This window comes from Mus musculus, chromosome 11 (genome assembly GCF_000001635.26).
Source record: "Mus musculus strain C57BL/6J chromosome 11, GRCm38.p6 C57BL/6J".
NCBI classification, from domain to species: domain Eukaryota; kingdom Metazoa; phylum Chordata; class Mammalia; order Rodentia; family Muridae; genus Mus; species Mus musculus.
This window is the reverse complement of record NC_000077.6, coordinates 51,796,496-51,809,812: the sequence shown is the minus strand read 5'-3', so window position 1 is coordinate 51,809,812 and position 13,317 is coordinate 51,796,496.

Below are 13,317 nucleotides of genomic sequence, written 5' to 3'. Positions count from 1 at the left end.
CATCTGTTGCTAAGTGAGAAGTCCATTGAAAGCATAGGATTAATTGGGGAAGTGATCAGTCATGGAGCACTTGCCTAACATTCATAAGACTCTGGGTTCCATCCTCAGCATTGCTAGGGGATGACGATAGGGGGTGGGAACTAAAACCATCTGAGGGGCTGATAGTGATGTGTTAGCGGACATACCACACCAGGCCAAAGCAGTTCCACGTGGCACAAGTTTATTGGAGACAAAGAGGAGAAAGAAAGACAAAGGGAAAGGGAGAGATGGTGGGAAGGGTCTGTCTTTTATTTAGGCTGTGAGGTAACCAGGTAAGTGTGGGAAGTGGACTGTGGGAAAGTATGTGGTTGTCATGGCAACAGGTGTCACCTATGTGTGACATTCCTGGGTTTGGAGCTGATCTGCAAAACTGGTTCTTGATACCAGCAGATAGAGTAAAGGAAGCCCTGGGTTCCAGCCCAGCACTGGGGTAGAGGCAGGAGGATCTCAGAGTACAAGGCTACCCCCTCTGCTATATGTTGAAATTGAAGCTACATAGGGCTCCCAATGGAGGAGCTAGAGAAAGTAGCCAAGGAGCTAAAGGGATCTGCAACCCTATAGGTGGAACAACATTATGAACTAACCAGTACCCCGGAGCTCTTGACTCTAGCTGCATATATATCAAAAGATGGCCTAGTCGGCCATCACTGGAAAGAGAGGCCCATTGGACTTGCAAACTTTATATGCCCCAGTACAGGGGAACACCAGGGCCAAAAAGGGGGAGTGGGTGGGCAGGGGAGTGGGGGTGGGTGGATATGGGGGACTTTTGGTATAGCATTGGAAATGTAAATGAGCTAAATACCTAATAAAAAAATGGAAAAAAAAAAAGTAAAAAAAAAAAAAAAAAAAGAGCCGGGCGTGGTGGCGCACGCCTTTAATCCCAGCACTTGGGAGGCAGAGGCAGGCGGATTTCTGAGTTCGAGGCCAGCCTGGTCTACAAAGTGAGTTCCAGGACAGCCAGGGCTACACAGAGAAACCCTGTCTCGAAAAATAAATAAATAAATAAATAAATAAATAAATAAATAAATGGCAGACTCTGAATTGGTCAGTCTAAATTCTTAAAAAAAATAAAAAAAAAAAAAAAAAAGAAATTGAAGCTAGCCTGAACTACATGATATTGTTAAATGAATGAATGAATGGATGGATGGATGAGCCATGTGTGGATGTCAGAGGGATGAAGAAAAGCAGGGACCAGGGCCCAGAGGTGTTGAAGGTTGACATCCATGAGGCCTGGCCTTCTCGGGCAGGTTTTGAGGCTTGTGATCTGAGTGGCATCCTTTTCAAGGCTATCTTGTGCTGGTCCACAAGTTTGTATTCAGTCCATAGCCTCTACTCATTCTCCCCTCCCTGCTGAGCTTCCACCAGACAGTATGTGGCCATCGGAGTGTCCAGGGTGTGTTTGAATGCACCGTGAAAGAAGACTGTGGGTTTCTACTATGAATGCGCTAGAAATAAAGAGTCCTGTGGGCCTCGAGCTCCTGGAGAAGTGCAGGCCTGCGCTCTGGCCCTTCGGAGCTGCCGTCTCCTCGTTTGCTAAATGCCTGCCTGGATCTTTTTATCCAGGGTGGCCAAGAGATCACCTAGAGGTGGATTTAAGCCCACTGAGATGGATTGCTGAGGTCAAAGTTTATTAGAAGAATTAATTCCTGCCATGGCAGACAGTCAGCACTACAGACATCAGGATGGGGGCTCCGAAGACAGGAATCAGGGTCTGCATAGCAGAAGCAGGAGGGGGTCTTCTCTTAGTGTTCTGAGGGTGGGAGTGGTTTTACTGCAAGACTCTCAAATTCCCTTACAGGGGCCAGGAAAAGGGTGGAGAGCAGAATGTGTGGTCAATTGCCAGGTGCAAACTGGGTCTCTGGAAGTCTGTTAGCCAGAGTTGGTCTGTGTAAGAGGGCAAGGCTGCTGCCGGAAAGAGGCCTGAGCAGCGGCCTGGGCTGCACCCTAACAGCCAAATCCTTTTTAAAATGTGGATTTGTTTTCTCTTTTGATCATACATATGATCAACAACGTGTGGGTGTGGGCACACATGCTCCCTGTGCCTAGGGTTTCAGGTCACTCGGAGCTGGAGTTACAGAGAGTTGTACTCTGCCCCAAGTGGACGCTGAGAGCCAAAGGAGCCGCCACAAGAGCAGACCATGTCTGTACCTGCTCGCTGAGCCAGCTTCCCAGCCCCTTTAACACCACATTCTTACAAAGCAGACAAATTGATGATTTTCCAAAGGTCTTGAGGGAAAGAATGCTAGCGACCTGGCGGTTGCCCAGAGGAACCGGGTTTACCAACTTGCACTTCCTGGAATCTGAGCTGGTAGCCAGCCCTGTTTGTTTTTGAGTTCTTCATAAGCCTGCCAGGACAACTGTGGTCTGGGGTTAGGGCAGGTACCAGCCTTGTGCAGTTTCCTGACAGGGGCTAGTTAGAAACAGCTGGTGGGGATGAGAGACGAGGTGTATGTGACAGTCAGCTGCTTGCGCCAAAGAGACCCAGCTGCCAGCCTTCTGAGTGGCTCGGGCCTTCCTCAGCTGTGGTCACCAGGGCACCTGAAACCTTGTAACCTGAGAGCAGGTCAGGGAAAGGAATCTGGATTAGGGATTGACTGCTATGATCAACTTGAGACTCAGAAGGTCAGCCAGAGATGTGCAGAGGAAAACAAGGGAGAAAAGTAGCTTGTTGAAAAACAAAACAAGGGGCTGGTGAGATGGCTCAGTGGGTAAGAGCACCCGACTGCTCTTCCAAAGGTCTGGAGTTCAAATCCCAGCAACCACATGGTGGCTCACAACCATCTGTAACAAGATCTGACTCCCTCTTCTGGAGTGTCTGAAGACAGCTACAGTATACTTACATATAATAAATAAATAAATCTTTAAAAAAAAAAACAAAAAACAAAACAAAACAAAGCAAAACAAAAAACCACCCATAACACCCATTACCCACTGCTATTTGCAGAATCCAAGGGGCTAGTTGGTTCTGGTATCAGTTGTTTGGGATATTGGGCTGCAAAGACGTAGCTCTTGCCTCCAGCCACAGCTTCTGGCCACTCCTTGCTGAAGAATCATCTTCCTGTCTCCAGAAAGGTCTTGGCTGTTGTTATAAAGGATTGTTTTCCAAGACAAAGGGCTGCTGCCTTCAGACATGCTGATGGGTTTCTCTGCAAAATATCATTAAACAACCAAAGGCATAGCTGAGCTTGTTGGCTGTTGAGGTTTCCCCATGGGAGGAGGGATGGAGGGTCTTGGGACCTTCACCTGACTATCCAGATACTCCTTCTAGCTGATCATAATTGTGTTCTTTCCTAACTGTGTGTGGCCTTGGGGGTTTCAGGAGGGGCTTGGAAGACCTGAAAGAAGGGGGCTCCATGTATACAACCACAGAAGCCATTCATTTTTGTGCCCACCTTCTAGTGCCGCTTCTCAGAGATCACCCATACTCCTTTGCAACCCCCTCATCCTTACTCTGTGAGTAACTTTAGTGAAGTCATTGGCTCCCTAGGCTGAACTTTGGTGGAATCCAACTTTGGCTAGTTTGTGGGAGCTAAGGAGGAGCAGGGTAGACGATTCCTAATCCCCACCCCTCAATTCTCTCACATATGATACAGGACACTGAGACAGAAATTGTACTTGGAGGCCATAAGACTTACTAAATGCCATGGACAGTCAGACGGCTCTGAAGAGAGGGAGTCAGAGCCCATGTGGCAGAAGTGGGTGTCTCTTGTTTACTTGTTTTTGGAGACAGGGTTTCTCTGTGTGGCCCTGGCGGTCCTGGAACTCACTGTGTGTCAGGCTGGCCTCAGACCCACAGAGAGATATCTGCCGCTACCTCCTGAGTGCTGGACTTAAAAGTAAGCACCACCACCGTGCGGCTTTCTTACAACTTTCTAAGGAGAGAAGTTGGACCACACAAGCCTGTAGCCAGGCTCTCCAATCCCGGGCAGGAGGAAGAGAAAGGGGGTGGGGAGTGGGGCGTGCGGCCAGAATGCCTCCTCTGAGTTAAATTCAACTCCCCAGGTGAGACTCTTCGTCCTAACTAGAGACTCCACAGTGTCCCCAGCTGGGCACCTGCCAGGATCCGTGGGCGGACAAGGCTGCTGTAGGTATGTGTTGGCCTAAGCAACAGCTGAAGGGGTTTTTTTAGGTACTATTTATTTTTATTTCATGTGTATGAGTGTTTTGCCCTCATGTACGTGCACCTGTACGTGCTTGGTGTCAGGTTACTTCCTGTAGAGAGGTTGAAGGGGGTAAGAGCGAGGTTTGGTCGGACCTTAAGTGAGACCGTGTTTATTCACAGTGAAGAAGCATTTCATCACCCACGTCTGGGTGGCCAAAATGCCTACAGAAGACAGTACTCCAGTTCCTTGTGAGGCGGAAACAACTACCAGCTACATTGTAGTCCCACCCTTCCAGGAACTCCTTGGTCTGGCTGCAAGGGACGATGGGAAATGTAGTCTTTTGGCAGGAAACTCTCACTTGATGTTCACAGAAACCTGAGAACTGAAGTGGATGTTGGACTCTTTAGTGCCAGAACCAAGAGCAGCAAGTTCACTTAAGCACTGAGCCTTCTCTTCAGTTCCAGCAGCTGGAACCCTCCCTCTCTCCCCATAAGGTCTCACTCAGGCTAGTCTTTTTTTTTTTTTTTTAAGATTCATTTATTTATTTAAAGTACGTGAGTACACTGTAGCTGTCTAAAGACACCCCAGAAGAGGGCATCAGATCCCATTACAGATGGTTGTGAGCCATCATGTGGTTGCTGGGAATTGAACTGAGGACCTCTGGAAGGGCAGTCAGTGCTCTTAACCTCTGAGCCATTTCTCCAGCCCATCAGGCTAGTCTTAAACTTGTGGCAATACTGGGATTGTGAGTAGAGTAATTCTGGTCAAAGCCTGAGCTCTGACAGGGCTAACACCACAGGCTCTGCCACTCATCCACAGTACATTAAATACATAGACATTAGTGAAAACAGACAAAGGAGATTTAGTTGGTGTGGCCACATTGGGAAGAGAAGCAGATAGAGAGCTTTAGTGACCTCCACCCCCAGCCCAAAATCCATCTTCAGCCCTGACATGAGGTTTAGGTTTGAATAGAAAGCAAGAAGGAAGCATGCTTAACTAAGCCATTGTGGTCAAAGTGTGGTCCACCCATCCCTGACCCATCATTGTCTGTCCTCTCAGGTGGGCTAACAGTTGTCAGAATTAAATCTCTCTCCAGGAGGCAAGTTCTTCCTTCAGCCAGCACCAGGGCTTGCAACCTTTTCCTTCTTGGGACCCTTGTTTCATTTGTTTCAATAGCCTGAGAGTAGTCAGAGACGAGTCTCTAGACCAGCTTCACCTGTAAAGACTGTTAGGGTCACAGGATTACAATCGTGAGCTGCCAGCCTCCCAAATGCATCCTATTCACGATCCTCTAGGGTCCTCACAGCATAAACATCTAGTCCAGTTCAGTTTGACTAGGCAGCCATGAAGCAATTTTCTAACAGTCGAAGCATCTTGCCGCCACCTTTCTGAATGCAGTCATTTCCAGGGTGACCTTTCCTGTGCCTCTACTATACCCTGCACATGGGATGGACTGCACCATCTTGTTCAGGCCTAGCCAGTCCCAGGCCAGGGGTTAATATGAAGACTGGTCAGATATGATCTCAGCTGTATCAAGAGTCTCACCTCAGGGCTCAGTCAGGTGCTTCTCAGGTAGACATTGCCTCTGTTTCAGTAACTTCAGCTTGTCTGTAACATAGTCACTTATTACTTTTGTATTTTTATTTGTATTTTGCTGGGGATCGAACCCAGAGCCTTAGTCATGTTTCTGTTCTACGACTGAACTGTGTTCAGCCTAGCGTATGTTCTAGTTTTACTTCAGACCAGAGTTCCCACAGTACCACACACGTGTCAGTGTGTAAGCTCAAAGGCCAGTCTGCCATTTTGAGGATAGTCCTGACTCCAAATAAGCTTTTCTGGTCTGCTAGTCTGTGAGCCTTGTGGACGATGGCTCTAATCTTAGCTTAGAAAACAAGTGTCATACAAGGTTCGTGTTGGAATCAGTACTGAACCTAAAGAACTTATGGTGGGTAAGAAATGGGTGAGGGCTGGGCGGTGGCGGTGGCGGTGGCACACACCTTTAATCCCAGCACTCGGGAGGCAGAGGCAGGCAGATTTCTGAGTTCGAGGCCATCCTGGTCTACAAAGTGAGTTCCAGGACAACCAGGGCTATACAGATATACAGAGAAACCCTGTTTTGAAAAACAAAAACAAAAAAACAAAAACAAAAAACAAAAAAAAAAGAAGAGAAGAAGAGAAGAAGAGAAGAGAAGAGAAGAGAAGAGAAGAGAAGAGAAGAGAAGAGAAGAGAAGAGAAGAGAAGGGGCTGGTGAGATGGCTTAGCGGTTAAGAGCGCTGACTGCTCTTCCAAAAGTCCTGAGTTCAAATCCCAGCAACCACATGGTGGCTCACAACCATCCGTAACAAAATCTGATGCCATCTTCTGGAGTGCCTGAAGACAGCTACAGTGTACTTACATATAATAAATAAATAAAGAAAAGAAAAGAAAAGAAAAGAAAAGAAAAGAAAAGAAAAGAAAAGAAGAGAAAAGAAAAGAAAAGAGAAACAGGTGAGGGCCGGCGGCTTAGCGGTAACGGTGCTGCCAAGCCTGATGACCTGAGTTTGACGTCAGAATTCACAAGATGAGAGGAGAGCGTGGTGGATTTGGTTTAATGCTTGCACTATGGGTTCCCAAATTGCTCAAGAACGGAGACTCCTCCGTGTAAGACGCTGCGGGTCCCGGTCCCCAGTTATTTCTAATTGGTAAATAAAGTTGCCGGTGACTAGTAGGCAGGGAGACGGAGGCAAGACTTTAGATTTCCCGGGCAAGGGAAGCCAGGGAAGAAGGATTTAATACCACCATGCCGGGGAAGCAGAAGGGTCAAGTCTGAGAAGTACGGGACAGAGAGACAGCCAACATGTAAGAGTCAGGGATTGTGGTCAGGAGGACTGTAGACTGGGCAGTCAGGATGCAATATAGGTTTTAGTAAGTAATAACTCGGGAATATTGGAGGGAAGGGTGTGCTAGCAGCATGGGGATTTGGGAGTGGTCCTGCCATTGAGCTTCGTAGGGTGTATTAAACATAAGACTCTGTGTGTGTGTGTGTGTGTGTGTGTGTGTGTGTGTGTGTGTGTTTCATTCGAGAATCCACAACACTGGGGTGGTAGCGAGGAACTCACGCTGTCACGGCTGGCAAGTAGAGCAGATTAATCAATTACTGTTAGGGGAGAGAACTCCCGAAAGCTGTCCTTTGCTCTCCACATGTATGCAGGAGCACATGTGTGTACGTGCACAGACACATAAATAGTAAGATAAAATGAGCGGGTTGAAAGCTGGGAGAGGCCGTCCTGGAATCCTGCCTCCTCCTTCATCCAAGCCTCTCGCTCTGTCTTCTCCACTCTAACATATTCCCTGCCCGCTGTCTGTGTCATCATGTACTAGGCTCTGCCAGCCCCCAGACTGCAGTGTGTCCTCCTGTCTCTGCTGGTCTGCCTGGAATGTCCCATCTTCCCCACGTTGCACTTACCCATCTTATGCTCCGCAGGATTCAGCTCTGCAGCCCTTTCTGGAAATCTTCATCATGTTAGGGAATCTTCTTGTTTGGCCTTGCATCATGTGTGTCAAGTGTCTGCCTGTCTCATGTATCCCAGACTGGCCTGAAACTATCTAAGCCAGACTTAAAAACCCCTGATCCTCCTGCCTCCATCTCCCAGGCTCAGGGATTTTAAGTGTCCACCAGCAAGCCTGGTTTATCTTCAAGGTTTTTGCTTTATTTTGTTTTTTTTTTTTAACTTTAAAATTTTATTTATTTATTTAAAATACACTGCCACTGTCTTCAGACACACCAGAAGAGGGCATCAGAGCCCATTACAGAATGGTTGTAACCACCGCCACTGTGGCTCTGAGATGCTGTGCCACTGTGCTGTGCTGTGCTGAGCTGAGCTAGGAGCAAGGTGCAGGAGAGCTTTGAGAGCGCATTCTCTTCCTAGGAAGTGTTACAGCTCTTACGTGACAGATGCTTTCAGGCGATGAAGTCATTCTCACACACACCTTTGTTCCTTCCGGATAGGATCTTACATAGAGTTTTGGGGTGGAGGGGTCTGACAGCAGGCGCTTCCTATTTGCTGGGTCTGAAATGTTAGGGATGCCTCATCTACATGTGGAAGATCTTGGGGGCGCTCCCCCTACATGACTGATGGCCACAACTCTCTCTATGGGAGGCTGTGACTACATGACAGGGGCCTGGTGTCGGGAGCAGGTAAAGCTCCTTTTGGGTCCCTGGGGCTTCCTCTCACGGGCCACCACCCACCACCGGCCCACAGATCAACAGTGAGTAGGTGTCCGGTCCTGGTTTTGCCCAGAGCAATACAAAAAGATGATTACATAGCAGGCTGCCCAGGCCCCAGGTAATCAGGACTGAGGTGAGGGCCAGCTAATCCAAGAGGAATTTCATGGCCACCTGACTGGCAGATGATCCGAGGGGCGTGTCGATTCTCGACTTGTCCTCAAATAGAAGCTGGGGTGGAGAGAAACTCTAAGAGTGTTCTCTAAATAACTTCATGCCCTGCCATCTGCTGCCAGACAGTCGGGAAGGAAAGCAGCCCCAGCAGGCTTCCTTCAGAAGCCATTGAGCTGAGGGAGTGTCAGGGCTTTTATCTGCAGGAGAGTGCCCGTTACACTGGCTTACTGAGGGTCCCTGTGCCCCTCTCCACACTGAAGACCCTAGACAGGAGGGAAGTCAAAGTGCTTTTCTCTAGCCTGCAGCCAACCGGGTCTGGCTTCCTAATCAGAAAGTGAAACCAGAAACCAGCTCAAACTTAAGGCCTGGTTGGGTGCAAAGAAACCCAAGACCTAGATGAGACCAAAAAGGTGATGTCAGTACTTGGCCATATTAGCATCCTCTTAGCTTTCTGTGATGTGCCAGAGGAAATGGAGCTACAATCCCACTGAATTTCATATTAAATGTTTCTCTCTCTCTCTCTCCTTCCTTTTTTTTTTTTTTTTTTTTTTTTTTTTTTGGTTTTTCGAGACAGGGTTCCTCTGTATAGCCCTGGCTGTCCTGGAACTCACTTTGTAGACCAGGCTGGCCTCAAACTCAGAAATCCATCTGCCTCTGCCTCCCGAGTGCTGGGATTAAAGGCTGTGCCACCATGCCTGACTCCTTTCTTTCTTTTTTTTTTTTTTTAAGAATTATTTATTTTATATATATGAGTACACTGTTGCTGTATTCAGACACACCAGAAGAGGGCATCAGATTTCATTACAGATGGTTGTGAGCCACCATGTGGTTGCTGGGAACTGAACTCTGGAAGAGCAATCAGTGCTCTTAACCACTGAGCCATCTCTCTAGCCCCTCCCTTCCTTCTTTCCTTCTTTCCTTCTTTCCTTCCTTCCTTCCTTCCTTCCTTCCTTCCTTCCTTCCTTCCTTCCTTCCTTCCTTCCTTCCTTCTTTCCTTCCTTCCTTCCTTCCTTCCTTCCTTCCTTCCTTCCTTCCTTCCTCCCTCCCCCCTCTCTCTTTCTCTCTCTTTCTCCCCCCACCCCCCAAATTTTGGTTTATTGAGACAGGGTTTCTCTGTGTAGCCCTCCCTGGCTGTCCTGAAACCCACTCTGTAGACCAGGCTGGCCTTGAAAGCAGAGATCTACCTGCCTCTGCCTCCTGAGTGCCGGGATAAAAGGCGTGCGCCACCACAGATCAGCTTTATTAAACTTTCTTTAGCTCATGAAAGCAGTCACTAGAGCTCAGTGGGTAAAACACTTGGCATGCGAGCACGGGGAGCTGAGGGGAATCTCCTAAGACCAGACACAGTAACAGCACACTTCTGTAAAGTCAGGATTCCTGCACAGGTGGGAGAATCGCTGAGAGCTGGAGGGCCAGCTAGCCCGGTGTACACAGTGGTGAATAAGAAACCCTGCCTCATAGGGATGAACAGTGAGGCCCAGCATCCCAGCTGTTGACTTCTGTGTGTGTGCTCTGGTGTGTAGTCCTTCCCTCCTCCCTCCCCCCACCACAGGAAAGCAGTAAACAAGCTGAGGCTATGCTCAGTAGTAGAGCACTTACCCAGCATGCAAAAGGTCCTAGGTTCGATCCCCAGCACCGTAAAACAAAAACTGTAAACAGTACCAATCCCTTTATCCCACAGGCTTCTCTCATCTCCACTGGAAGCTTTGAGTCACTCTTTCTCCTTTCTATTACTGACAACTGTGTAAACATACTGCAAGCTTACTTTTCAAAATTGCTCTTTTGAACGTTTTACTTGTCATTTTTATGTACATAGGTGTTTTGCCTGCAAGCATGTCTGTGCTTCACATGCATGCCTGTGCCTGTGGAGGCCAGACGCAGGCATCAGACTCACCTGGGACTGGAGATACAGGCAGTTCTGAGCTGCCACTTGATGCTGGGAATTGAACTCTGGTCCTTTAGAAGAACAGCCAGGTGCCTGTAACTGCTGAACCATCTCTCTAGCCCAGCATACAAATTCTTTTAGTGGAGGAAATCTATTGCCCATTTACCCAACTCCCTAGGAACAAATCACAAAGAAAATGTCATTTTAGTTTTGCAACATTATCTCCTGTCTGTAGTGCCCAATGATCATCACTTTAGCCATTGAGACATACACAGTTTTTTAAATCCCCCTTTATGTGTATAGGCGTTTTATTTATTTGTATGTATGTGGATGTGTGTCTGGTACCCAAGGAGGTCACAAGAAGGCATCAGATCCCCTGGGACTGCAGTTACACATGGTTCTGTGGTACTCTGTGAGTGCTAAGAACTGAACACAGGTCCTGCACAAGAGCAGCTACTGCTCTTAACCACTGAGCCATCTCTCTAGTCCTACCATAGCAATATCAGAGAAAAAGAGGGAGGGAACCAGGGAGGGGGGGAGACAGGGATAATAGGTTTAATGTTGTTTTTAGGTTTTGGTTTTCTGAGACAGAGTTTTTCTGTGTAACAGCCTTGGCTGTCCTGGAGCTCACTTTGTAGAGCAGGCTTGCCTCAAACTCAGATACCCATCTGTCTCTGCCTCCTGGGTACTGGGATAAAAGGCATGTGCCACCATGCCCATCAAACTGTGTTGGCAACTGAACAGCAGTCCACTGAAAGAGTGACCAGTGCTTTCCACTCCTGGGCCAGCTCTCCATGGCTCTCCATTGACAGCCATGTAATTTTTTGTTTTGTTTTGTTTTGTTTTGTTTTGTTTTGTTTTTCCAGACAGGGTTTCTCTGTATAGCCCTGGCTATCCTGGAACTCACTTTGTAGACCATGTTGGCCTTGAACTCAGAAATCCGCCTGTCTCTGCCTCCCAAGTGCTGGGATTAAAGGCGTGCACCACTACGCCCGGCTAGCCATGTAATTTTTAATGTACAAAAATTTATGATGAGCAAAGGGAAAATCAGAGCTGGGTAATAAAACCAGAGGTGAGGCTGTGGGTGTGGCTCAGATGTGGCTCAGTAGCAGAGAACTTACCCAGCACACTCAAGTCCCTGCGTTCACTATCTGTGCTGAGACAAAGCTAAATGCATCCACACACTACAGCCCCTCAAAGGTCAGGTCAGCATCTTGGTTTTTTATTCCATTTATTTATTTATTTATTTATTTATTTTCTGTATGTGAGTACACTGTTGATGTCTTTAGACACACCAGAAGAGGGCATCAGGTCCCATTACATGGCTGTGAGCCACCATGTGGTTGCTGGGAATTGAACTTAGGATCTCTGGAAGAGCAGTCAGTGCTCTTAACCGCTGAGCCATCTCTCCAGCCCCTTATTTTTCTATTCCTATCAGTGCATAGGGTGTGATAATAAAACATGGTCAAATTAACCCAAGAGAATGTAACACAGCTGTTCTTTGTAACTGTTCAAAGACACATAGAAATGTCTTCACAAGTTAGGCCAGATGACCTGGACTCACTATTAAGCTAGTCATTAGAATCCACATGAAACCCCAGCTCCACAATATTGTACAAAATCTCAAAAGACTGCACCATGGGTTGATTCCCACCAGCTTACCAGTGTGTTCTGCGTTTGCGCAACTACACACTTTTCTCTTTAGAAAGTACCCTGGCTGCATCCACCTGAGTGCTGTGGACTCTGGTGCAAACTGATCACAAGGTCACACTTAAGATGAGCAGGGAGTGTGGAAACCCATGTGAGGTTGGCCATTTAGACAGGAATCTTGCCATTTCATAGTGGAAATGGCCCTAAGATCTAAACAGGGCACCTATACAATTGCTGTCCTCTTACTTCCAAAATACTTCAACTAAAGTGTAAAACATAACACCCCATTTCAAAAATCGTGCTGGACCGTGCCTGGTTACTTCGGGTTTGGAAAGAAAGCGTCACCACGGTTGTGAGCAGTCGCCGGTGGTTGAGAATGGTGCCTTCGGCTTCTGTGGCCTCCGCCTTACTGGGGATCTTTTAAATCCAGGCTGGGCCGAGAAGTGTGAAGTGACATGGTCACAGGACTCAGGACTGAGGTCTTAAGGGAATGCATCCCAAGGACTTCACTCATGAAGGAGCTGCCACACCTTCTATAACTGATCCTAAGGGCTGGTGTCGGTAACACTGTCAAATATTCTAAAAGGCTTGCTTGGTTGGTTTTTTGTTGTTAAAAGGTAAAAACTTGACCAACCTTGGAAATGCATATCTTTAATCCCCACAACTCATGAGGCAGAGGCTGGCAGGTCTCTGGGAGATTGAAGCCATCATGGAATTCCAGGCTAGCCAGGGCTACATAATGTCTGAAACAGACAAAATGCTGTAGGTTGAAAATCAGAGTAACAGTGACAGAGATGAGAAATGTCAACACATATCTTAATAATTCGGCTATTGATTGGAAAGTAACTGTGGGATGAGATTTTAAAAGTAACAGGGTTTTTTTTTCCATTTTTAAAATTTATTTATTTATTTATTTATTTATTTATTGGTTTTTCTGGACAGGGTTTCTCTGTGTAGCCCCGGCTGTCCTGGAACAGACTCTGTAGCCCAGGCTGGCCTCAAACTCAGAAATTCACCTGCCTCTGCCACCCAAGTACTGGAATTAAAGGTGTGCCACGCCTGACAAAAATAACAGTTTTTTCTAACCTGTCTAAGCTCCCAAATATTTGAGACGAGACCTTTTGATTTATTTAATAAGATTTAGGGGCAGTACCTGAGCAGCTCTTCCTAACATTATATGCTATCTGTTTCCTTCCCCAGCCATGCGCCCGGAGTCCCTTGCAGTCTGAATCACCTTGGCTCTGCTCCAAGTGTGTCCTTG